General features: G+C 45.2%; 1 pseudogene; it reads left to right on the top strand.

The window, feature by feature from the left end:
• The first annotated feature begins 4,471 nt into the window (after positions 1–4,471).
• LOC142923937 (exosome complex exonuclease RRP44-like) lies at positions 4,472–24,436 on the top strand (annotated as a pseudogene).
• Positions 24,437–25,564: the final 1,128 nt, after the last annotated feature.

Below are 25,564 nucleotides of genomic sequence, written 5' to 3'. Positions count from 1 at the left end.
ACGCTCGGCAGTACAAAGCTGCTCGTATTGCAAGACCCTCGCTCGTTTATCAAATTAATATTTATTAAAAATTTTGCTTGTCTTGTAAAACACTCGCAGACCAAGTTACTCGCAATCCAAGGTTTTACTGTATATGCTGCTCTCTAACAGCACTTGGCCCAGCGGTCTGTTAAGACTATACGGGGGATCTTTTTTGTCTGCGTGCAGGTGTTGATCCAGGGGCTGCAGCATTTAAACCGCGCGATGCACGACGACATCGTGTGCGTGGAGATGTTCCCCGAGGAGCGCTGGGTTGCCCCCTCCTCGCTGGTCCTGCACGATGAGGGCGTCGCAGGGGACGTTGCAGAAGAGAATGAAGAGGATGTGGTGAGTGGAGCGTCAACACTGCTGAACCAAAATCAAACCCAGACACCTGCAGTGTGCGTGTCTCTCTCCCCGTGGTCGCATGGATTTTTCTCCAGGTCCTCCGGCTTTTCCCTCCACAGTTACAATCTGACATGCACTTAGAGTATGTGGCTGCTATCAATTTCAAATGTGATAAGATACTTCACTGAACGATCATTTGTGGCCAGGTCACTTAAAAAGAGCTATAGAGCTCTCAGGGTCCTTACCTGGTAAAGTTATTTAGTTTATAGTTTTTAAATAGTTTTAATATAAATTTTGATTTAAAGCTTTCGTGACTGCAGTAATTCATATTCTTAGTTTTTTTTCGGTAAAGTCACGTTGAAGGGAAACAACAAAATAATAAAATATATAAAACAATAAAAACATTCTCACGACGTTTCGACCATAACTCAAACGGTCGTCTTCAGGTGTGTTGGTTTGCATAAATTTATTTTTAAACGGCGCATTTATTTATTTATAAAAACGTTAGCGCCACGCGCAACGATTTGGCAGTTTATTTAGGACTAGCCCATCTATATTCTGAAAAGAGGAGGGGGGAGACGAATTTTTTTATAATGTATGCTGTCTGAAAGCCACTGTAAGCGTGAACAATCAATTAAGACCTGAAATGGTTTATCAAATCTTTCCAATGATTGCTAAGATAGAATCCATCTTCTCCGTTGAAATTGTCTCTGTGCTTGTATATGTGGATAGCCTCATGAACGAATCTCTCATGGAAGCCAGATGGCTTACAAAGAACCTCTGTCTTGGAAAAGTCAATGGCATGTGAGCCTACTGAATTAGAACAATGATCTGCCACGGCCGAGGTGTTGGTCCTACCGTGTTTAAGGTCTGCTTTGTGTTCACGAATGCGGTCCGAGACATGGCGTTTGGTTTCTCCAATGTAACTACTACCACAGAGGCAACTTAGTTTGTAGACACCAGGGTATTGTATGTCCGGAATCACATCTTTTACAGACGGAACCAGATCACGGATTTTATGTAATGTGTTGAAACGGACCTGGATCTTGCGTTTATTCAGGATTTTGGAGATCTTTTTTGTGACCCCCGCAATGTAGGGTAAAGTGATGGTTTTGAAAGGCTCCTCAAGAGGGTTCTTCTTCATGGTTTGAGTGATAGCTTTGCGGATTGTATAGTCGGAGTAACCATTAGCCCTAAGAGCTTGGTGTACGTGCTTGAGTTCACTGCTTATGTGTTCCTGGTCGGATATGCATTGGGCTCTATGATACAGAGTCTTGATGAGAGAATTCTTCTGTGATGGATGGTGGTGGGAATCCGGTTTCAGATAAGCATCCGTATGGGTAGCTTTCCTGTAGACAGAGTGGCTCATTGAACCATCAGGTCTCTTTTTAATTAGGACATCCAAAAAAGGTATCTTGCCATCTATTTCGACTTCCATGGTAAATCTGATGGCTGGGTGTATGGAATTGATGTGGTCGAAGAATTGGTCTAGAGCAAGCCGGCCATGTGGCCAGATGACAAAAGTGTCATCCACGTACCTCTTCCATAAGGTTGGGCGCAGAGTGGCGGTCTGGATGGCGTCAGTCTCAAATTTCTCCATGAAAATGTTAGCTATAACTGGAGAAAGGGGGGAGCCCATTGGGGTGCCCTCAGTTTGTTTGTAGAAAGTTCCATTCCAAGTGAAGTATGTATTGGTTAAACAGTGTCTCACCAGGGGGGGTACCTCAGTGTTTAGTCCTTGATGAACCAAGTCTTCAATGATTGCAATGGTGTCAGGTACAGGAACCTTGGTGAATAAGGAAACTACATCAAAACTGATAAGCAGGTCGTCTGGGGACAGGGAAATACCCTTGATTGTCGATACCAGGTGAGTCGAATTTTGTACCACAGAGGTGGTCTTTCCAGTGAAAGGACGCAGGATTTCAGACAAAAAACGAGCTAGTTTTGTAGGTGGGGGAGCCGATAGTAGAGACTATGGGACGAAGGGGTGTATCTACTTTATGTATTTTTGGTAAGCCGTATAATCTTGGTGGCCTGGCAGCAGAAGGTTTCAACGAAAACTGTTTAGATTGATCAATTAATGCGGTTGAATCAGAAATTATTTTGTTGGTTTGTGTGACGAGGCTGTTGGTGGGATCTCTTTTTATTTTTGTATAACTACCATCGTCGAGTAATTCTTTAATTTTGTTGTTGTATTCTATTTTATCCATGATGACAGTAGCATTGCCTTTGTCAGCTGAGAGGACTACAATATCATTCCTCTTTTTTAATTTATATAATTCAAAACGCTCATCTTTGCTGAGGTTGCTAGCTGGCATCTTAGCGTTTTTGAGGGTTGCAGCGATTTCAGATCTTGCTACGTCTGCAGCGATGTGACCCAGGCCCCTGAGAGCAACTTCTACTTGGGCAATTATATAATTAACTGGTATGTGTTTAGGTGTGACTGCAAAGTTTAGACCTTTAGCTAAAACGGATTTCAGACTATCGGAAATAGAACTGTTACTGCGATTAATTACGACTTTGTTAACGTCTAACTATAAATGCACCGTTTAAAAATAAATTTATGCAAACCAACACACCTGAAGACGACCGTTTGAGTTATGTTCGAAACGTCGTGAGAATTTTTTATTGTTTTATATATATTTTACAATTTTGTTGTTTCCCTTCAACGTGACTTTACCGAAAAAAAAAACTAAGATTATAGTTTTAATATAGTTTAAACAAAGAATAACAACAAAAACTCAACCACTTCAAGAGAGACCTTAAACATAATGAACACCGTGTGACCAGACAACAATCCACATTAGAGATGCTGTTAGCTTGATTTTGCATTTATTAAATGACTTTACATTACATTACTTCAAAATCAAGTCAGGAGTGCTAATCATTTCATACTATTTTTGTATGTACGTAGGGGTTATTTGACCATACTTCGATGCGGGTTGGTGAACGGGGGGGGGCATAGATCAGGAGCATAGAAGGACAGGACAACAGTTCATTTTGCTGTACTGCGCTCTGCTGCCTGCCATTTTGGCGCAGAGCCTATACCACCTGTTATGCATATCCAGGCTCAACACGGTGGCGCTTCCACGGTCTGAGCTCCTTTTTAATGTTTATTTTAATTAACTTAATTAGAACTCAAGAGATCAGGACACGTATCATTTGCGAGAGTGACCTGGGTCACAGGGTGGCCTCTATATTGAAAACTAATTTCTTTAGAACTGCTTTTTGTATTTAGATTGTTGTCCTTTCCGCGCACCTCCGATTAGCATGGTTGGCTGTGTACGGTGCGAAATAAGTTCTACATGCATACATACCACAGTGACAAAATGCAAAACATAATAAAGTACAGCAATGAAGTTAATTGAAATTGGCACGAAAACAACTGTGGTTTATGAAAAGTCGACAATATTGCACAAACATAAACAAGTGTTAGATATTAAATCGCATGTAGTGCAAGTTGTCTTGGGCAGATTATTTATAGGCTGATCATTGCACAGTTATACTTATTAAAACGTTACGTAAACATTAAACACATATAGGGTGACTGATGTGCTAAGCAGGTAAGAGAAAATGTCAATCAGTGAAATCATAAAGAATCGAGAGATTAAGCATCAAATTGTGAATTAGATGGGAGGGTAACCTTTGTTGTAGATAATATTGGTCACAAAAGCTTACGCGTTTTTTTTTAAACGTGTGGTATCTGATGGGCGTGTTCCGGTTGATTCTATCAATCGCCAGAACTGTTTTAACTTATAAATATTTACGGAGGACTCCTCACTGTGATCTTTTGTCATTTTAACAAAGCGTCAGTCTCATTATTGACATTGATGAGACACAGCATGAAACCACATCCGCAGGTTAAGCGCTATTGTTTTGGATTGCTCCTTCCCCTTCAAGCCAAATTGTATTGTGTTATGCAGTGAGTTGGTTAAAAAAATAGTTATTTCATTATTTCAGTGTGTGAGAGAGATGCTACTATGGTGAGTGCTCATTTGAGTTTGCGTTGTCATCTCCCGGTGCTATCCCAGCTGCTGCTGCTGTCGTCGCTCTTGCTTAGATTACGCAACACGATGTTTGTCCTTTGTTTTGGTCTCCAGCTGAAAGCCGAAAGTGGGAAGATGCGTCGGCCCACTGGCAAAGTGGTCGGCATCATCAAGCGGAACTCGAGGCCGCTGTGCGGCATGCTCATGCCCAGCCCAATCAAGGAGGTGGGCTGATCTGCATGTGTGTGTGTACGTGTGGGGAGCGGTAATGTAGCGGTTAGCGCGCTGCGCTACGAATCCTGGGACCCGAGTTGGATTATATTTATCGCTCATAACCAATAAACAGCGCCAAATGTCTGAACCTGTCTTGGGCCCTTCCCTAGGTCGACTCGGCCATAAATGAGTCTCTGATGTGGCATGTAAACATCAGCGCTGTGGAGACAAAGGCGGTCGGACATGGTGCTGGCCGTACCCACCCCGTCGTTTGCCGTACCAGCTTGAATAGGTGTGTGCTGACGGCACTTGCCCAAACAGTTTGTTGAATGCCTTACTGGGGGCTCTTTGGGCGTGTTGCAGGCCACCCGCCACCTGTTCACGCCCACGGACCGCCGCATGCCACGAGTGCGGGTGGAGACAAGACAAGCAGCGTCCCTGCAGGCCCACCGCATCGTGGTGGCCATCGGTGGCTGGCTGCGACACTCCCGCTACCCGAACGTACGACTGCACCGTGACGCCCCGGACGCCGTGACACCTCACCCGTCTGTCCCGTGGTCGGCATCGTCGGGCTCATCCTTCTGTCACTTGACGCGCGGCCACGCGGCTCTGTATGCAATACAGCCGTCGAACCCAAAACACGAACGGTGACACGGTGAATTGGAAGTCAGGGTGGATGAAGTGGCACCACTGTGATATTTTTTTTTTGAAAGCATGGCAAACTCACCTGTGATTCAACCTAGGTTATTAAGGTGTTGTAAGTTGATAGTCTCAGCCCAGTCACCAATAACTGCACCAAAAACGATATTAAATTTGGTCGTGCACTTCGATTGTTTAATTTCCATCTCTGAGAAAACTACTGCTTTTGACTGCCATGTGATGAACATTACTTTGATTGGCAGAGTGGTTGGAAAAGCACTGCCCCCCTACAATTTGGACCGCATTTCACTTCATTGGATCTTAGAAGTAGCTCTGTTATGTGTGCTCCTGTGGGTCGTCCTTGACCACGAAGGGTGGTATAGATTGCTTGTCTTGTGTGATACCATTAACACAATGAGAAAAAAAATTGGGGAAAAGCTAAATATATTGTTAAGATGGATTATTTGGGTTGTATCTTTGTTTAAACAGATGCCGGTTAATATTCTACATCATGAACGTTAGGTACAAGGTTGGCATTGTGGTTGTGCTTTTCATACCTATTTGCCACTGCACAACCGAGCGGCACCATGGCTGGCACGGTTTAGTAGGCTGCAGGTTGTTTATTCACTGCAAAAGCGGATCCATGCCATGAACGGTCAATGCTTTGAACAAGTCTAGGCACGTGCAGATGACGCTGTGGTGCCACGTCCCCGTGGTGTACTGACTGCCGTCACACAATTAACGTGTCGCTAGCCCCGCCCCTGGCCCTGCTCGGCCCCCGGATAGATTTGGATGCCTTGTGGGGCCAGCATATCACGGTTTGGTTCCGGTTCGACACGGCAAAAAGCCAGTGGGTGACCACAGACACCTCGAGAGATCTGCGCCGTCTGGGTTCCAATGTATCATTGGAAAAGGGATACCGGTGACGATTGGCCACGTATGTGCATATGCATGTTGAACTTCTTCCGTACCATACGTAGACAACCGTGCTAATCGTCGGTGTGCTTGTGCAGGGCCATTTTGCGCGCTCTCTGGGCGAATGTGGGGATAAGGAGACGGAGACAGAGGTGCTGCTGCTGGAGCACGACGTGCCACACCAGCCCTTCAGCCAGGCCGTACTTGCATGCCTGTCCCCTCCCACGTTCAGCATCACAGCAGAGGTACGCATGAGACGTGTGACGATATGTCAATTCATCGATTGAGTTCAATTCTTACGCCTGCGGTGTGTTGGTGTGTTTGGTCGTGCATGTGAGAATTCTTTACTTCAATGTTCTTTATTGCAAGGCCCACGGGCCACTGGTGGCTCCTGGGTGGCCTTTGGTGTGGCCCATGACGTGTGGCCCCCGATGTATAGGCCCCTGACAATAGACAAATGCGAAAACATCCCCCATCATCATCATCATCGTGCTGTCAAACCTCAATAGTTTCAAGATGTTTGGCCTGCATAGAATACCTTCTAGAGGTCCTCTCTGGAGCTCTCCCTCCAGTCGAGGTCCTTCCGCTGCACTGTCATGAACGAGAAGCCACGGGGCTCTACACCTTTACCGCAGACCGTATATAGAAAAGCCGTCGACCTGAAAGAAAGTCGATGGCTCGGACACATCATCGTAAGAAGAGAGGAAATTCACATCGGAGGAAGGAAGGCGACTGACTTATGGAAGCACCAGGGCGGAGACCCAAGAGGCAGGCCTCGAGAGATGCGGATCAAAGTGGTGAGCCAGGATGTGGAGGACTCTGCAGTGGCCGTGGAGATGTTCCAGTACAGAAATGAATGGAGCAAGGGGACTACAGACTTTTTTCCTATAACGCTGTACTTGCGTTCCTGAAGAACACCGAATTGTGGAAAAATCGCATAATTAATAATATAGGGTAAAGCACAGTCCGCGATAACACGTGAGATGCGTATGCAGGCTTAACAAAGACTTCGGGTACGTGAGTAACATCTAGAAGCATCCAGCAGCATCCCGCCTTGTGTGATGCTACACCGAGACAACCGTACAACCGCTTATTCTGCCTCGCACAACGCAATTCTGTTCACTCGATCGCCTTTTATCCAATTCACATCCATGTTATGAAAAAAATGTGTTCCCTAATGCATTCATCGCATTATATCTAATTCACGATATGAAAACACGCAGAGTTATAGGAGAACGGACTGTACTTTGAAAATATTCAGTCGCCTATTGAGAAGATGGAACGCCATTAGAATGAAGTTGGTTTACCCATGTATGGCTCACCCTGTGTTTTGTTTGTTGTAAGGCAGCGTTTTGTTGAACCTGGTGCTGTGTGTGTCCCGTACAAGGACCAGGCTGGCAGGGAGGACCTCCGTGCGTTGTCCATCTGCAGTGTGGATCCTCCAGGCTGCACAGACATCGACGATGCCCTACACTGCAAACCGCTCGACAATGGGAACACCGAGGTATTCATTTGGTGGTGGTAATCGTGGTCACGGTCGCGGTAATTCGTGCCTATTCCTTTCATGGTTTTGTCAATGCTAGCGGAGGTGACAAGGGGAGTTTAGTGGCACAATGATAAGTGCACTGCACATTCATCCTGTCAAGCTGGTTTAGATTCCCAGTCATGGCTAACACCGGTACAGAGTGATATCTAAAAAAACTGCCCAAGTTCTCCCCTTCACCACCTGCATTGACCATCGTAATAAAGCAAGGTCAAATGACAATCGCGACCCATTACGGCATGGAGAAGCCCTCATCCTGCAGTGGATTGACAAAGGGGTGGACAATATTCCTGTTATTAAGTTTCCAAACATTGTTGCCTTAGTGCCCGTATTCTTGGTCTCTGCTCGGCTCAGGACTGACTTCAACACGGCTCAGTTCTGGCTTGATCTGCTCCGTTGCCTCCAAAGACGTATGAGTGGCTTAGCTGTGCCTTGGCTCAGGCTCAGCTCACGGATATTCTGAACGTGGATGGGAGCATGCAGAGATATACGAGGAGGCACAAGGGACACAGAGGCTCAGGGCTGGAAACATGCTTAGAGGCAGCTCGGGTTTTAAGCATTGCTTTGATGTGGCTTATTGAGAATTAGAATCAGAATATTTATGCTGGAGGAATCCAATGAGCTATAAAGCTAGTTTTCACATGTCCAGTAGAGGTGGGTAAGAACCTTACAACAACAAACAGTACAAAACATAATAGTAGTGCAAAGTACAAGAAAGATAAATAAATAACCCAAACACAAACAAATACAACTAAACCATCCCCATCTTACCAGGCAAAGCCCACTGAGGTATTGATTTATTTTTGATTAGTGACCTGGCCACAACTGAATAGCTCAACAAAGTGGCCCATCATTTGGACATTTATAGCAGCCAAAATAATAGAAATACTCTCAATGCATGTTGCGCGAGAGCCAAGCCTGAGCCAAGCCATGGCTAAGACCCCACTTGCCTAAGTGTCCACGTCACTGGCCGAATGCCTGGTTCACAATGAATGCACCAGGTAGTAATGGGTGTGCATTTCATTTCACATTATTGTGCTTTGGTTGGAGTGGCTATGGTGGAGGTTATGCATGCATGTGGAGTGAGCGACTTCCGACAGACGTCTAGTAGAAGACTTATTTCGATTTAAAGCTTTCGTGACTGCAAGGATTCATCTTCTTTGGTTCTTTCGGTAAAGTCACGTAGAATGAGAATAAAATAATAAATTGATAAAATAAAATAACACAATAATATTCTCACGACGTTTCGGCCACAACACAAGCGGCCTTCATCAGGTGAAGGGGACGAGACTGTCTGGAGGACAGCGCTGGAGTGAGAAAGCCACGCTGAGATCACGACCTTTAAGCTGTGTGAGAAGAAACAAAGCGCCTTGACAAAGGAATTAGCATATAATTTAGCATTGAAATGGCTGAGTGATTAGCTTGTGACTAGTCACAGAAAAGGCTATGTTAAAGTTAAAGCATACACATCCGCAAAGGCACCCCTTCACAAAGGAATTAGCATAGAATTTAGCATTGAAATAGCTGAGTGATTAGCTTGTAACTGGTCACAGAAATAGCTATGTTAAAGTCAGAGCATATACATTCACCGAGGCACCTAGTACAAATCAAACAGGAGAATTTAGCATTGAAATAACTAGGCGAATTTAGCATTGAAGTAACTGAGTGATTAGCTTGTGACTGGTCACAGAAATGGCTATGTTGAAGTTAAGGCCTACACATTTGAGCTATTCACAGTAACTGGGTATACAATACAATATATAATGAATACTATATAGTGAACCAATAAAAAATACTAAAATATAAATTACCTCAATGTTATCAATAAACTCTATATTCTCCAATCAGCTAAGCTACCAACAATAAGTCGTTATATATCACAATGCTATATGGCGAAAAATGGGTGGATTCTTACCTTCAACTTTAGCAACACGGATATCTACGGGTCCCGTTCAGACGGACGAGTTCATCCATGGTCGGAACAGAGGAGGGGGAGAGAGACAGCTGCGAGGCGCTGTTATACTCCATGTTGTAAACCATACCATTAACCGTGGTGTGAGAGGTATTAAGAGTCAATGCCAGCGAAAGAGCTGCGGTCTGAAGGTCATCGTAAAATACAATTAATTAAGAACGGTAATGGTTTAAAACATCTTTCCAATGGTTACTAAGCCAGAATCCATCTTCAAGCGTCTTATTTATTAAAAGCACACAGGGCGATACACTTCGTAACGCGGCTACACCTAGGCTGTACAAACACGCAGCCCATCTGCGTCCTGCGTAGCTACGCTGGCTGGTTGACGAGCGTAGCGGCGGAGACAGAGCTGCTCTTGCAGAAGAACCAGCCACGTGGTCGGAGACGAAGAGATGACGACCGTAGCGACGCAACCAGGACCCAGACCCCACGCTAACAGCCCCGAAGTTCTGATTCGGTGCTCTTTATATCTGCCTGGAGTGGCCAAGCTCCACCTCTGGCCACGCCCCCTTTCTAGAACCTTCTAGGCCCTTCGGGATGGTTCCCGGAGCTTCTCGACTGACTCCCCCGTGACCTTTACCCCAGATACGCCCCTTCATAATAAGGCATTATGTAATGCAGCTATAACCTTAATTACCCTTACAGGCCGGCAGGTATCACCCTGTCATTACACATCCATGCATGTGAGGGTGGTGACGGTGTATTAATGTGTGTTCTAGGTTGGGGTACACATCGCCGATGTGAGCTACTTTATCCGGCCGGGGAATGCCTTGGATGAGGAGGCATCTCTGCGTGGTACCACAGTTTACCTGTGTGAGAAGGTGCGATGTGGATTTCTTCTTGCCACAATATCAAGTGTTTTACGACCCGCCAATTTCATCCTTTCATTCTTAACTTTACGACATGATGTAAAATATTATGATGTAACGATCATCGCGGTACCAGTTTCCCCACAACTTTGTAATTGTATTTGACATTTTCACCACATTTTTTGTGTGCTTTTCAGTACTTCCCGTATGAATAACGATAACTTAAAAATGAATTAGAATAAAAAAATGTGCAACAACAATGCTAAATATCTCTCATGATGTTTTAAACGAGGTGATTTTTGCGGATTTCTTATCATATGATGTACCGTGACATCATGAGCGGCAGGCTATCGGCGCAGTGGTAACACTCGTGCCTTGCAGCAAAGAGACGCTGGGTTTGATTACTCAACTCTTGTGCCTTTTTGCTTGAAGTTTTGTTTGTTCTCCCCCCTGTTAGTGAATGGGTTTCCCCTGGATTCATCAGATTTCCTCTAAATAAAACCCATACAATCTTAACTGGCATTCGTGAAAACATCCCCTTGCTGAACAGTTAGCTGCAGGTGACTTAATCATGTGTGGGTTTGCTTGCAAAACACTCGTTGAGTTGGTGCATATGTATTTGCCAGATTGTGTTTATTGACAGAGAAGTGGTTGCGTGTATGTGTTTGTGCGCCTGCAGAGGATTGATATGGTGCCAGAGTTATTGAGCTCAAAGCTGTGTTCCTTGAGATCCAACGTCGACCGGTGAGATGCACCAACAACTGTTAACTCGCGAGTGCGCACATTGCAACCCATACTCAGCAGCTAACGTGCGTTGTTGCCAGGTGCACATGTAATCCCATGATGCGTGGAACTGTTAAAGTGTCATTGTACAGATCCACACAAGCATGTGTACATACATAAGCAGCCAAACCAGGATGGCACAATGGTAACACGTGTCTCACAGCAAGAATGGCCTAGGATTGATGCCCGACTTGGTTGCCTTTCCATGTAGATTTTGTATGTTCTCCCCCTATTTAGCATGGGTTGACTCCAGGTTATCAGGTTTCCTCTCATCGCTAACATAAACGTGTTATTACTACTATGATCCTTAACCAAGAAAAGCCTCACTGAATCTCATAACTTCGGGAGGGTACTGCAAAGCTTTTGCAGTCGAACAATGGTTGCTACATATATATTCCAGTTGAGTAATTTGTAACAACCCAAACCGGTATTTGGCCAAACATCCCGCTGCTGAAAGAATGACTCGACTACCAAAAACTTGGCAAGACCCTCCTGAAAAAGAGTCTCGAGACTTTGCGAGGCTTTCCTGAGTGAACACCCTGCACCACTCCAATGACGACGACTCCGCCACTCGACGGTGAATGGCGACGGTGCATGTGCTGTGCGCGTGCAGGCTGGCGTTCTCGTGCATATGGGAGATGACTCCAAAGGCTGAGATCGTGAGCACACGTTTTACCAAGAGCATCATCAATTCCAAGGTGATTCCCCCCCCCCCCCACAGACGTTCAGTTTTTGTAAAACTCTCGTTTGCTTTCACGTGTATTGTATCGGTGCCTTGCTATGTTAGTGCAGTTGAGGTTTCCGGATGGCTGAGAGGTCAGAGCGTTGAGCTTGCACCTCTGGGTTCACAAGTGTAGCGAGATGAACCGGGTTCACAAGTGGTAGTATGTATATTGAACTTCTTTTGCACCGTACGTAGCCAACTGTGCTAAACGGAGGTGCGAGGTAGGACATGAAAGTAGTGAGTTGATGGTCTCTGTCCAGTCAACAATCACTGCACAAAACACAGGTTTTTTTTTAGGTTAGATCGTGTAAATATGTAAATGTGTCATTAAACCCACCCCCACCCGACACAACCAACTAATAAGGGTTGTCACGTAAACAGAACATGCCAATTCGTCACGAGTACAGCACACCGGTGTGTTGTACCAGTGACGAATTGGCCACGTTCTGTTTATGTGACAACCCTTACTAGTCGGCTGTGTCGGGTGGTGGCGGGTTTAACGACACATTTATGTATTTACACAATCTAACCCAAAAAACCTGTATTATGGATGATATTGGTCACGAAAGCCTACGTGTTAAACTCACTGCACGAAAGACCACCAAATTACATTGCACTAAATTTGGTTAAATTCCAGCTTTTAGAATTCAAAAAATATAAATTTTACTGTCTTTGGGTGAGCGTAACCCTCAGTGGTCATCGGGAGCCACGTAGACATCTGTTGAGTTCTGGCTTGGGCTTGGATCAGGCGTGGGCATTGTGTAATTGCGAGGACCCCATGGTTCACCCGTGGTGTGTTCATCGTATCCCCGCAGGCGTCTCTGACATACGCAGAGGCTCAGCTAATGATGGACGACGCCGGGCGGAAGGACCCGGTCACCAGCAGCTTGCGTGGCCTCAACTCCCTGGCCAAGATCCTCAAGCAGAGGCGCATTCAAAACGGGTAACTCATTTTGATTTAAAGCTTTCGTGACTGCAGTAATTGATATTCTTAGTTTTTTCGGTAAAGTCACGTTGAAGAGAAACAACAAAATAACAAAATATATATAAAACAATAAAATATTCTCACGACGTTTCGACCATAACTCAAACGGTCGTCTTCAGGTGTGTTGGGTAACTCATTGTCAAGATCATCATCCCCTCCACCGCCTCTGGAGCGCTGAGCAGTATTAATGGGTGCACCACATTTAGTCGATCGGCAGGTCGCCTGTGGCGCGGTAAAGTGTGGTTACTCCCGTGTCTTCTAAAACATCCGGCCAGCGTGGAAGAGTAGGCTAAAATACATTGAGAGGGACTGTAAAAAGGTGTATCTCTAGAGGGGCCCCCTCTTATGGGAGCCCCCTTCTTCCAGCAGTGGCTTGAGCAAGCAATTGCAAGGCTGCACCTGTTGCTTTTTTGACCCCATGATGCATGAGGCTTGGGTGAATATCATGCACAAACAAGTGTCACAGGATTCATACTCTGGTTTTTTTTCGGTAAAGTCACGTAGGTAAAACTATACAATCACAACTAAATTAAATCACGACGTTTCGGGTGCAACAAAAGCGTCCTTCAGGTGGGACAACCACAGCCAGAAACAATTGCTGAAGTGGGCAAAAAAGGGCTGTTGTAACAAGAGGCTATATAGGTAAGAGAGTGGGGGGGAGCAAGGGGGGAGAGATAGAGAGGGGGGGGGTGTGGGGTAGGGGAAGTGGGGTGCTTCTAGAGGGATTAAAGGAGCGAGCACGGCAAAATGCCGGGGGGGGGGGGAAGTGAGTGGGGCTGGGAGTGGGAGGCTGAAGAAGCTGGAGATAGGGAAATGAAGGCAACAATAAAGAAGTTAAGGTTTTACCTGGTTAATAACATCCTTCTAGATTGGAGTGTTACAGGCTGCTGCGGGGCTACATTGTGGGCAATAGAGGACAATGCAGTGACATAAAATGTTTTACTCTACTTAATGCTCCCATGTCTGTGCTCCCCCACCTTTGCCAACGCGTACTGACCACCACGGTTAAGTACGGTAAAACCACCCCACGACCCGCATGACATGGGGCGGCCCTCATCCAGCAGTGGATTGACTTAACGAGCTGTGCATGTTCAACTCAAATATCTGAGTTTGTGAAGTGTCTTATATTAAGATTCTGTGTTGTTTTGGCTGGACATGATAATCGCTCATGTCCCTTCTCCACCCGTAGCGCATTGACTCTGGCATCCCCTGAGGTCCGATTCCACATGGACAGCGAAACCTACGACCCGATCGACCTGCAGACCAAGGAACTCAAGTGAGTCTCGTCAACAAGACACCTCCCATGACTGCAATACGACTGTTGTGCAGATCTCTCTATCAGAATCAAAATATATATTTCTACTGGAAGAATCCAATGAGCTATAAAGCTCTTTTTTTCACAGATGTCCAGTTGGGGCAGGTCACAACGTTACAACAACAAACAATACAAGCACACGTTAGGATTGCAAAGTATTGGAAAGGTAAACAAATAACTTAAACAAATATACAAATAAAACTAAACTATTTTTTATCTTACCAAGTAAAACCCTGACCACAAATGATAGCTGAACAAAGTGGCTTATCACGTGGGAAATGTATTATCAGCAAAATAATCTCAGATAAAGATTCTTGATCCTTGTGATTGATGTGTTGTGGTGGCAGAAACTGGTGTGTGTACACAGGGAGACCAACTCGATGGTGGAGGAGTTCATGTTGCTCGCCAACATCTCCGTGGCGGAGCGCATCGTAGACGAATTCCCCGAGTGTGCGCTGCTCCGACGCCACCCGGCGCCTCCGCCTTCCAACTACGACATCTTGGTGAAGGCGGCGAAATCAAAGGTAGAGTTAGAACATCTTTTAACGACCACCCTTGTTAACTAATCGCTTAACAACGGGCCTCCATAGAGCTCAATGTGTAGGCTTAACCGACCATTTCTCTGTTAACGACGGGCTGTTGTAGGTACAGTAAATATGAATTAATGCCACGTAGAAGGGAAACAATGAAATAATAAAAATATAAAACGAGAAAATTCTCACGACGTTTCGACTGCAACACAAGCAATCATCATCAGGTGTGAAAACCACAACAAGAAAATTTGAAAGTAAGTAGCAGTTATTTTTAACGTTAGCACCACGGAGAGAGATTTGACAGTTTGTTCAGATGTTCGAGTCCATCTATGTTCGGAAAAGAGGAGGGGGGAGACGAAACATAATGGATGCGTTCTGAAAGCCACCTTAAGCATGATCAATCAATTAAGACCCGAAATGGTTTGTCAAATCTCTCTCCGTGGTGCTAACGTTAAAATAACCGCCACTTTTTTCACATTTTCTTGTTGTGGTTTTCACACCTGATGATGATTGCTTATGTTGCAGTCGAAACGTCGTGAGAATTTTATTGTTTTATATTTTTATTATTTTGTTGTTTCCCTTCTACGTGAATCTACCGAAAGAACCAAGAATATGAATCCCTGCAGTCACGAAAGCTTTAAATCAAAATGAATTAATGCATTTATTAACAGTGTTTATTTTAATATGATGTGTTTATAATGTTAGTATCTTTATGTATTAATATCCATTGTTTAAATATTATAAAGTACGTTTTTTGGGTGAACAAGGGAAACTTTCGATGCTATCGGAACGAATTAAGCTTTTAACACGTATTTCCTATACTCGCTTAATGACCAAATCCTTTAATGCTCGTGTTCATGGAACCAATTACCGTCTTTAAGAGGGGTTCTACTGTCTCTAGATTGCTGTTAACCTTCCTTCAATATCATCCTCCTCACAAGGAATTCAGAGGTCGCCGGGTGGCTCAAATTTTAGTTTGAGGTCTTTTGGTTTAACCGGGTGAGAACTCAAGAGACCATAATAGTCTCATTTGCAAGGGTCACCTGGGTCACCCTATGACCCAGAGATTACAGCTGGACCCTGGCTTCAAAATCCAGCAGCTGCATTGAACACACTGTGTTATCAAGTGTAGGGAGTTGAAGGACTCGGCTCGTTTCCCAGCTACTCCACAGAAATAAGCAACAAAAAACCATCACGATAAATGTAGTACTGTATTTAATTTTAGATAAATTCCAGCACTGAAATGTTGAAATATCAGGTCGACTTATTGTGATGAACATTATGCTCAAAATGGGTGGGAATGTGCTACCCCCTACTGTGAAGCAGAGGTGTCTTGAAACGATGTCAGTATTGGCCTGAGCGAGCAATTGCAGGGCTGCACCTTTTACCTTTATCTTGAGATGTAGCCGTATAGTTTCCACTCGCCCTTAGAGGCAGAACAACTCAAAAGGTGTGACGAACCACAGACAACGCTGGAAGGCAGCCAGGCACTGTGCCAGATGTAGATTAATCCACTTGCTGTACTGCCTTCTCCTGGCAAGCCAGGTTATGGAAACCTGAATGCCTACAGGAAGTGCGCTGAATAACGTTTTCTTTCCAATACACCACAACCCTTGCTGCTTCCCCAGCACTGAACTACAAGCCACGTGCGGGATAGTCACCTCACAAACACCGGTGTGCCCGATTTTTTTGCGCAGAACATCGAGATCCAGGTGGACTCGGCTAAGGCGTTGGCCGAGTCCCTGGACCGGGCGGCGGTGCCGGGAGCGCCACCATACCTCAACACTCTGCTGCGCATCCTGGCCACGCGCTGCATGATGCAGGCCATCTACTTCTGCTCCGGCATGGAGCCCGACACCCACCACTACGGTCTCGCCACCGCCATCTACACCCACTTCACGTCGCCCATTCGATGGTGACGTGCTCTGGCGTCAGGCACACGCGTGAAATCGACCTTCGCGATTATTGAGGGGACTATGTTGTTGTCTTGGTGTGGTCTGGGACTGTGCTGCCTTTCCCAAGTTTAGGAATTTATTTATTAATTGATGTACTTATGCAATGTTAACATGTCATTATGGCACACCTCCGATTAGCACGATTGGCTACGTACGGTGCAAATGAAGTTCAACATACAACTTGTATATCTTTTTTCTATTATTTACTTTTAGTGATTTGTTTACCTTTCCTATTCTTAGCACTCCTATCATCTACCTACTGGACATCTGTCAAAAAGAGCTTTTATCGCGAATCGGATTTCTCCAGGATAAAGATTCAAATCTGACTTATTTTTCTAAAAGGTCCTATAAACGGGAAGTTTGGCTAATTCCTTAAATGGTTGTTTGGCTTGTGTTGGAGAAAAACTAGAGGATCCGGAGAACACCAACGCCTACAAGGAGGGTGACAGTGTTCCACGTGCAGAATCAAGAATCCATTGCCATGTTGCAGCGGTGGCCAAAAGTGAATTGCAATTCTGCCATGGATCGCTAACGATTTTGTTGTGGATCTTAAATAAGAACACAGATATGAGCAGGCAGCAATTTGCGCTACATCTGTTGACAAATAAAAAATCCTCAACAAAGAATTAAATTAATACATTAACAAAGATAATTTCCACCAGCAGATGGTGCTAGAACGTGGTATGTCCAGAGTACAGTATTCTATCACAGCGTTAAATCCATCTGAGTCATTGTTTGCGTAGCTTTCTGGTGGATCGTGAAACCCGCTGAGATCCACCAGAATGAATCGCGGTGCTTGGTGGATTAATACCGCTGCTCCGTTGGCATCTCGTGGCCATACCGCAGCCTGTATCTACTGTAAATTTAATCTTCATATTAAATAGAGGCTACAACAAATGTGAATATTGTTGTTGTCTCCCTGTACCGTTACAGATACTCGGATGTGATTGTGCACCGGCTGCTGGCCGTGTGCGTGGGCGCCGACCCCACGTACCCGGCGCTCACCGACAAGCAGAAGCAGCAGCGGCTCTGCAACAACCTCAACTACCGCCACAAGATGGCGCAGTACGCCCAACGCTCGTCTGTAGCTTTCCACACGCAGGTGGGAGGCGGAAGTGTGGGCCACGTGGAGCTTGCACGGCGTGTGCTTAGGCACCTGATAATGCGTCCATTCGTCTCTTGAAAACCATTTTTAAGGTCACGAAAGCAGGCATCGTATTGTGCGTGTAGTAAGAATCAATTGTTTTCTATTCGCACGCTTACGTGTGGTGGTGCCGTGGCTGTACTGGTTGGCTACACTTGACATTGCTTTTCAGCATTCTTCTGTGTTTGCTGAAAAACCTGGTCACTTGGCACATTTGCCCATGATGTGACAACTTTATTTGATTGGCTCTGTCAGGTGATGGAGGATTATAGTCAATACAATTGACATTGTACCTTCACGATTGAACTCAAAATAATCCCCATGACATGATGCCAATAGCACAACTGGAATAAATTAGCGGGGGGATGCAGAAAAATACGTTAAATTTTGTTAAATAATTATGGGCTTGGTAAGTGATGCGCGTGTGTCTGCTCTTGGCCACGTAGCGGTGATTAACGGCTGTTGTTGTTGTGGTTTCAGTTGTTCTTCAAGAGCAAGGGAGTGGTGAGCGAAGAGGGCTTCGTGCTGTTTGTGCGCAAGAACGCCGTGGTGGTGCTCATTCCCAAGTACGGCTTGGAGGGGACGGTTTTCTTTGACTCCAAAGATCTCAAGCTCAACGTTACCTTCGACGAGGAGGTAGGGCATGTGTTCACTTAACCGGGAGGCATTGGCATTTCCTGAACGGCTGAATTCTGCATTTAAACCCAGGACTGGCTTAATGCACTGGGACCCAAGCCCCCTGACCATCTCTCTACGATTAGGTTTCTATCAGACACACAGACACTTGGTTTAAGGTGGAAGAACGCAGTGAGATACGAAGCTCCGTTTTTTTGCCATTTGGCAGTGTGGACTATTACAGAGGAAGTTACACCGGTGGATGCATTAGAGCCGGATGGCTCACAGGGCTATACCAAAATAAACTGAAACTGAATTAAATGATGTATATGCGTTTCAAATATAAAACGGTCACAATTAAATATGCTTTGGAAATAACTGCCATGACTGAGCCCGTATTGTCTCGGAGAGGACATCACATTAAAAATACAGTAAAATCCCTCAGATCCGGAAGAATTATAGAGAAAATCTAATGCTTTCTGTAAACAATGAGAAACTCGAAGGGCAGAAAAGTACTTGTAGAATAAAAACAAATGAGGGAAATAGTAGTTGATGCAAAAAGTGATCTCTAGATGGCAAAAAGCACATTTGTGACCAGTGGATCTGGTCCTTTCCAGCATGCCTTGTATGCCGCATTACATTGTCACTCTGCGTGGATAATGCACACAGCCTAATTTGGACCAGAACCTCAAAAGGGTCAACATTTGCAGCCATATTTTAGGTATGTTCTTAACTGCAATTGTACACTCCATATAACCTACTCCTTAATGATGGCCAAATAAGGCTTTAAAATTCCTTGGCTGGCCCACACATCACGATCCATTGGTTGGTTTGGTCATTGCAGCCATCGGCTTCTCATGCCTGGTTTTCAGCTCGCGGTGAGGTGGCCCAAGCGGTATTGCATTCGCTGTGTGTTGTGGAGGTTTGCGTTTCAAACTCGGTGGCCACTCCGGTTAATACTGTGGTGTGTATTAAGCGTAAAATATTTACAGGCTATCCGCTTTAACAGTGGACGTTAAAAGATCCTGTAACGTAATTCGTGTGCCAGCATCATGGTCCAAGGTTGGCAAATTACATGCAAATTACTTATTTGGGGAGCACATATCAATCGTTCGCCTCCTTTTACAAAGACGTAGCAGTGACCTTGAATGCAAACGTTTTGAGAATCAGTGAGGCTTTTCTGAGTGACCCATGTAATAGTATGAATAATAACGTTGGGTTTACGTCAATCCGTGCTTGTGTGCAGGGCGCTTGGCAGAGAGCAGTCAGCGGTAGTGTAGCGGTTAGCGCTCTGCGCTACGATCCCGGCGACTTGGGTTCGATTCCTTCGCACGGTCAACACCAGTGATGATTATCTGAACCGGTCCTGGGCCTCCCCTAGGTTGACTCGGAACTCAATTGAATGCCTAGTGCGGTGTGTAAACATCGCCACTGGGGAGACAAAGGCGGCCGGGCATGGCGCCGGCGACCCACCCCCTTGTGTGCCGTGCCGGCCTTCATCTGTGCTACTCGCCAACAGCACTTGCCCCAACAGTCTGTTAAGGCTACATTGGAGATATGTCTTTGTGTTTTGTGTAGGGCCCCACGCTGTGCGTGGAGGGCATCGCGCTGAACATGTTCGACCGCGTGTCCGTGCGCGTGTCGCTGGATTCGTCCAACCTGCAGCACCAGCGGATCCGCATGCACCTCGTCCGCCCGGAGGTACTCACCGTGCGGCGCGACGCGCAACCTCGGAATGCCACCGATTTGTATTGTGACCATGCTGCTGTTGCTGCTTGCTGCGCCAGCAGTAGTGCACAAAAAACAAACGCTCGCCGCATCGGAACGTCAGCGGGCCGAAAATTAATGACACAAGCCACAGCATAGCGCTTGTTGCCATGCAACCCAAACTGTGGGACCGTATAGTAAACCCATAGAGACACAGAGATACATAGGAGATAAAGAGAGACCCATTATCATTCCTAGAGATTCATAGAGACTCATACAGATACATAGCAGTGCATTAAAAACAAGCTACTGTACGATTGTGGCCTTGCAACCCAAACTATGGACCACATTTTACACCACTGTAGTCTGCGCTCCTTCAATGGAGGGGGTGGCAAGATGACACAAACTCTCTCCTGAGGCTCTCCCGTTGCTATCAGACCCATCCATTGGCATTTAGCCCCTGAACGTAATACCCTTATAACACAGGAATAAAATATAAACTCCGGTCTTGGATGGAAAAAATATATGTATAGCTAGCATTTTGAGCTGCAGTCTGTTGTCCTATACCTCCTGTAACTGGCAAATTGGATATAACGCGATGACGAATGTATGAAGGAACGCATTTTTTGTATAACGCGGATCCGAACTGGATATAACTCGGTTGAATGAATGGAACTATGTCGCGCGAGTAGGAATAAGCGGTCGTAACGGCTGCCTCGGCGTAGCATCACACAATGCGGGATGCTGCTGGATGCTTCTAGATGCTACCCACGTTCCTTAGTCTTTGTTCAGCCTGTGTTACGCATCTCACGCGTTATTGCGGACTGCACTTTACCCCATATAATATATATTATTTATTATAACACGATTTTTCCAAAACGCGGTGTTCTTGAGGTACGCAACTACCGTATTATAGAACAGACTGTATATCCAAAGACTATGGGACACTATCCCTACCTATATCAGTTGTGACTGTCTGTGTGTTTAAATCCAGCTTGAAAACATCGTTATTAATTGGCTTTTCCTGGATTCTGATTGGTTATTACTGTGAGAGGAATCATTATGATTAGCTTTTATTGCATTTTGCATGCTGTGTAAAGTGTCAGTATCACTGTCATTATTGTTATTATCGGCTTTTACTTTATTTCTATTGGCTTGTATCTATACTTGGGTAGTTTTTTAATGTCCAGTGCTTTTTTGAGATATTTCGATATGCAAGGTGCTGTATAAAATAGAATTTTATTATGGCCCTAGTTCATTGCACAAGAAGGGCCATTATCTGAAACGTGACCTATTTAAATGATCGTTAGGGGCAGTTGTTGATGAATGCGAGTTCTCAAGATACCAAGCTAAGTCAGGGTGTGGGAGCCTTGGTAGATATCAGATTTCTTAACAAAACTCCATGAGTCTGTTCTGCATGGGTTTCCTCCGGGTTCTCTGGTTTCCTCCCATATCTAAAAATAAGCATGCGTTGAAACTGGTATTAAGGTAGTTTACGTATCGCCATGGGCGGCAGGGTGGCACATTGGTAAACCCTTGCGTCTTGCAGCAAGAAAACTGGGTTTGATTCCCAACTAGAGTGTGTTACTGTGTGGAGTTGTCATCTTCTCTCCCCCTGTTCCTCAAAAGTCTTCAGACTTGGCGAAGTTTTTCAGTGTAAATAAGTGTAATAATAACGTATCACTTGTGTTGGAAATACTCGCATGTGTGTGTGTGAGAGCATTGATGTAGTGGTTAGCACGCTGCGCTATGAACCCGGCAACCCAATTCCCACTCACCGCCAACACCAGTGAGGATTATCTGAACTGCTGTTTTGCCTACCCAAGGTCAACTCTTTCTTAAATGAGTACCTGGTGCAGTGTGTAAACATCAGCACTGGGGAGGGGTGTTGGCCACTTACCCCCTCGTGGGCCATGCACCTAACAGCAGCACAGTCTGGTAAAGGCTTATTTGGGTGACTATCTTTGTTGTACGTTTGTGCCATTTGTGTGTCCGCTGTCACAGATTCCAGGCTACAACCCTGCGGAGTCCACCCCATGGGGCTCGCCTTCTCCCCGGCCTAACAAACCCAGACAGCACTAGTGTATCGTGGATGCGGTGTCAACAAGATGTCGGAGGAGGTGCATGAGTGGGCACACACTCTGGGTTTTACATCTGCAGAGTTAATTAAGTGTACATTGTGCTCGCAAGCAGAGGTGAACAATTGAAAAAAAAGCAGTGGCGGTTATGAGAAATGCTACCCTGAAGTAACAGACGGTTTGCACTCTGAACTTGCAATCCAGAGGTCACCGGTTCTTCGTTCTCCTGTCGCAGCGGTTCAAATGGTAGCGCAATTTTTTTTTTAATTTAGAATTTTTACCTTGCCAACCAGTACAATCAGCCAATGAAGGTGTATACGCGTCAAGATGTATGAAAGGTTTAGGATATCTTATGCCCCACTTCTTTGCCAGCCAAGACACTGACCCCCTTGTGATGAGGTGATTTCACAAAAATATTGGTTACTGAATCGGTGGTGTTTATTGACTAACACAGCAGTGTCCAACCCACAAAGCACTGTGATCCATTCTGGTATATCTCAACATGTTCCGTGATCTACCAGCAATATATGACCAACAGTTACCCGGATGGATTTAACCGACTAATAGAACACTGTAGACATGCCAAGTGCTAGTGCGATCTATTGGTTTAAAATATATATTATTAATCCATTAATTCTTAGTCGGGGATTTTGTTTTGCCATCTGCTATAACAAGAATTGCTTTATATTAGAGGTGTTTATTCCTATTTGTCCCGAGATCCACAATCAAAATCTTTTGCGATCATCCACCCATGGATCGCGATTCACATATCGGCTACCACTGATCTAACAGTTGAAAACCAGTTTAACACGTAGGCTTTCGCGACCAATATCCATAACACGGGTTTTTTGGGTTATATCGTGTAATAAATATTTAAATGTGTCGGTAAACCCGCCACCACCCGACACAGCCAATTCGAAAGGTTTGTCACATTAACAGAACGTGCCAATTCGTTACTAGTAACATCACACCGGTGTCTTGGAGAGCAAAGCCACAACATTTACAATTTGAGTACAATGTTTCACCAGTAATTACAACCAGCTTCATCAGGCGACAGGCAGATTCGTGGAGAATCCTCGTTCCTTAATGCGCATGCATAATGTGTGTTGATTAACATATAAATAACCCAATCGGCAATGGATACCCATAGTCATATGCATTCATTGATTCCCCTCCCAATTCGCGAAAGAAGTGCTCACAAGTGATGGCTGTCGCCTGATGAAGCTAGTTAGTGCTGGCGAAATGTTGTACTTAGATTGTAAATGGTGTGGCTTTGCTCTCCAACACACTGGTGGACTGTACTAGTAACGAATTAACATGTTCTGTTTACGTGACAAACCTTACTAATTGACTGTCGGGTGGTGGTGGGTTTAACAACACATTTATATATTTAAACGATCTAACCCATAAAACGTGTATTATAGTTGAAAACCTACAATTGTGCCAGGTTTGGCCTGTCGGAGTGGGCCATTAGGGTGGCCACTCGGAGGGCAAAGCTCTGGGGAATCCGAGCAAGAGCTTCGAAGTATGATTGTGCACGGTGACACCCGCAGGGGTCTCGTGATGGATGGCAAATGGAAGATTTTTTTATTGCGAGAGGATTCCCTGCAAGGGATGTTAGGTTACTTATTCTTGTGAGGATGCCATTTACTGTATGAAGGGGCATCGGTCAGCTGCTTAGAACAGAGTATAAAATTCCCCGAGCTGTTGCTGTTTAAATCGTCGGTTTAACGGAGAATTTCACCTCAGGTTTTTTTACACAGCTGCCCCACCCCTCATCGGACGCTGTGCAATCACACAAGGAATGTTTTTGGAAAAAATGTCGGTGTCAGAAAATTTTAAGGTTTAATCGTTTACAAATGCGCATTTCGTCACAGCTTCTCTTGTCCTTTAGACGTGCAAAGATAATTTCTGATAAAATATTGACACGTTTTCAAATTGTTTCGTAAATGGTTGTAACTTTGCTCACGTATATACAGTACTTGGGCAATAATTCTGAGCTCCTGGAGTAGTGGTAAAGATTTAAGCGAGTTGATGTCTTTGCGACTTTGTTGAAATGTGTTTAACATTTTTTAGCTGAATCGTATATTTACAAGCATGTACACATGAGTTATACGCGTTTATATACAAAATTAAACCGATTTATTTTCCATGCATCTTCTGTTATTTTGGTTACTTTAAGTTACGTTTTCCACTGCTGGATGAAGATCTCGCCACGTGATGTTGGATGTCAGGTTTAGTTTGACCATACTTCACCATGCTGGTCGCTGTTGGATGATAATAATGTCCACTTGCAATGCACCACTGCGCAGTATTCACTCACCTTCGAATCGAGTCCTGCACCGCCGTTTCACATGCAAATTTGATTCTCAATCCCTGGGCCAACTTGCTCCTGATTAGCATGCGATTTGCCACATTTCGATCTCGGAGGTGATTAAATGCGCCGGCTTCCAGGCTTGTTGAGCCGCTCGGAGCCCAATTAACGAAAATTGTTGCCAAAGCAAAAGTGTGAGCTCGAATGTTTGTCCGTGTTTTTTTCAAACTACCAGTCGAACGCCGGCCTCTGCCCACTCCGACCGTGCGGAGGCCCTGGCCGTCGGGGAGGCCCTCATGGTGCCACACGGCAAACGTGGGGCCCGGGTGGGCGCGTCGACGGTTGATCGCGTACAGGCGGTGCAACTCCCACAAATGAAACATCACACCTTGCTGATCTCGTGTCCAGGAGCATAAACGATCATCACGCAAACTCCGGTCATCCTCGCAGCAGCAGCTCTTGGCCATCGAACAAAGACGATCACCGCTTCCTTCCGATATTAGAAGCCACGAGCTATGAACGACTCGGAGGTTCGAGCAACCACAGCCGAGTGGGAAGGCAGCAGCAGCCCAGGCGGTGAGCCAGCTCCAAAATCCCCCAAGCACTGAAGTTCTCGATTTAGTACATTGAAAAACACGACGGTAAGTGAAACAACGTAAATCGAAACCAATTTTGCCATTCACTTGAGGGGCCGTCCATAAATGACGTCACGCAATTTTTGACCTCTCGTCACTCGGCGTCACAAAAAGTCAGACCCCCCCCCTCAAATATGACGTCACAAAGCTCTGCCCCCCCCCCCAAAACCATATTTCCATTTTGAAAATAAAACATGCTTCAACTATTGTCATTGTAGTGCGTGGCGCTGCACTGATGTTGTAGGAGTGTTATAACAATTAGTGTTATAACAATTCTATACTTAAAGTTGCGCATTTTGATGTGACGTCACATTTCTCAAACCCCCCCCTCCC

The sequence above is a fragment of the Petromyzon marinus genome, unplaced genomic scaffold (genome assembly GCF_048934315.1).
Source record: "Petromyzon marinus isolate PM22_M1 ecotype Great Lakes invasive population unplaced genomic scaffold, UKy_Petmar_22M1.pri1.0 PM_Scaffold_90, whole genome shotgun sequence".
Lineage (NCBI taxonomy): Eukaryota > Metazoa > Chordata > Hyperoartia > Petromyzontiformes > Petromyzontidae > Petromyzon > Petromyzon marinus.
This window is presented reverse-complemented; position numbering and strand designations above follow the sequence as displayed.